General features: G+C 35.7%; 1 non-coding gene across 1 annotated transcript; it reads right to left on the reverse strand.

Annotated features, from left to right (window-relative positions):
• Positions 1 to 699: 699 nt before the first annotated feature.
• Positions 700 to 774, reverse strand: Trnal-caa (transfer RNA leucine (anticodon CAA)). Its single transcript has one exon. It is a non-coding gene; the product is annotated as a tRNA-Leu (tRNA).
• Between the last annotated feature and the right edge of the window lie 1,135 nt (positions 775 to 1,909).

Raw genomic sequence — 1,909 nt, forward strand, 5'->3', positions numbered from 1 at the left:
ATAATTTTTGAGCTCTGGGTTTATGGTCTTTCAGTGAAGATATTAATTTACAATTGAAACAATCCCATTTGCTGCTAGTTTCAACATCATCAACAATGAACTTTAACTTCTAGATCTACACTATGGAAAGTCACATTTAAAGAAGTGCTGATTTCACAATTGATTATACTGCATTACTTTTGAGTTCCAGGTTTTGTTAATACTTGTAGAATTATGCAAAAATTATATCTGTACTACACTCAGTCTTCACAGTAATGCCTCCAATAAATGAAGCTACTCTCTGTAACTTGGACAAAACAAGACTTGTCTCTACTGTTGTCTCTCCATAATTACTCAAAGTCTTTTCTTTGAAAAACTAAACAAAGACATTACAACTCTTTGATGCTTAACATCAGTGATATATTTTCATTGCAAAGTCTGAGCTAACATTTACAAAGACAACAATATTCCAGGTACAAACTAAATTTACAGAAATAAAAAAGTTATATATTTTTGAACATTATTTTGGAATGGTATTTTTATGACCAGATAAAGTATCTGACACTTACTGATGAAAGAAGCAACTGGAATTTTGTAGGGTAATTAAAATTCTTAAAAGTCAAAGATAAAAATGCTTTTCTAAAATACTACAAAAAATATACAAAAGAATGAAATTTTAAACAACAAACGATATGAAACTTCCTGGCAGATTAAAACTGTGTGCCCGACCGAGACTCGAACTCGGGACCTTTGCCTTTTGTGGGCAAGTGCTCTACCAACTGAGCTACCGAAGCACGACTCACGCTCGGTACTCACAGCTTTACTTCTGCCAGTAGAGCACTTGCCCACGAAAGGCAAAGGTCCCGAGTTCGAGTCTCGGTCGGGCACACAGTTTTAATCTTCCTGGAAGTTTCATATCAGCGCACACTCCGCTGCAGAGTGAAAATCTCATTCTGGAAACAAATGATATATATCAGTACCCAAGCCTCCCTTTACTAAAATTAGATTTGCAGTTTTGGAAAAAATGAAAAAACGAATTGAATGGTAAATTTCATTGATCGGAATGTGTATAGCAATTCTGTATTGAACAGAGGTCTCTGCTGTACAGATCCATTATACCGGTACCCTGTAGGTTCAAGGATTTACGTAAAGAACAGATCTCTTCAATTTGTCCAAATTTTATTGTCAGTATTTAAGTAGTGTTGCAGGTGTACTTGGTATTTGGGAAGTGATATTTGGAGACCGATTGATTCACGGCATTTCTTGAGAGTTTCTGTGTGTTTAATTGCTGTTGTCTGATCATCTACTAGTCTTACCAGATCATAAAGCAAGGCAAGAAATTAAAATGTCATTTTTAGGTCTTCCAAATTGTATGGGTTGCCAGTAGTTTTGGTTTTTAAGTTATTTTTCCCTGACTATGTCCAATAGCAGGATATGGAGACAGACCATCACCCTGCCAAATGCCAGGTTTATCAGAAATGTTTCTGAAACTTAACCCACAAATTTACTTTGGAAAGTGTGGCAGTTTGCTTGGTGTGTCTTACAACTTTTGGGTCAAGTCCTTTTTCACCGACGATAGCAAAAAGGAGCTGGCCAACTGAATCATATACCTTCTTTAAGACCACAAAGGACATTTGGTCAGGCAGCTCCAGAGCACTTTTTAATTTGATATTTTTAAATTCAATATCTGCTCTATACAGTTTTGACCTGTGAAGAAGCCAACTTGATATTTGCACCACATATTATTCTTGTAGCACAGTTTTGAGCAAAATAGACTTTCTTTCTTAAAGTTGAGTTACCATGAAAGTGCCAATGTGCATGGTTCCAAAATGCATTTTTTCCAGTTTGAATTCCCATCAATATGAATACTTAAAAAAGTTCACCATGTCTTACACTTACCACTGGCATAGTACCTCTAGATATGCAGAAT

This window comes from Schistocerca serialis, chromosome 7 (assembly GCF_023864345.2).
Source record: "Schistocerca serialis cubense isolate TAMUIC-IGC-003099 chromosome 7, iqSchSeri2.2, whole genome shotgun sequence".
Lineage (NCBI taxonomy): Eukaryota > Metazoa > Arthropoda > Insecta > Orthoptera > Acrididae > Schistocerca > Schistocerca serialis.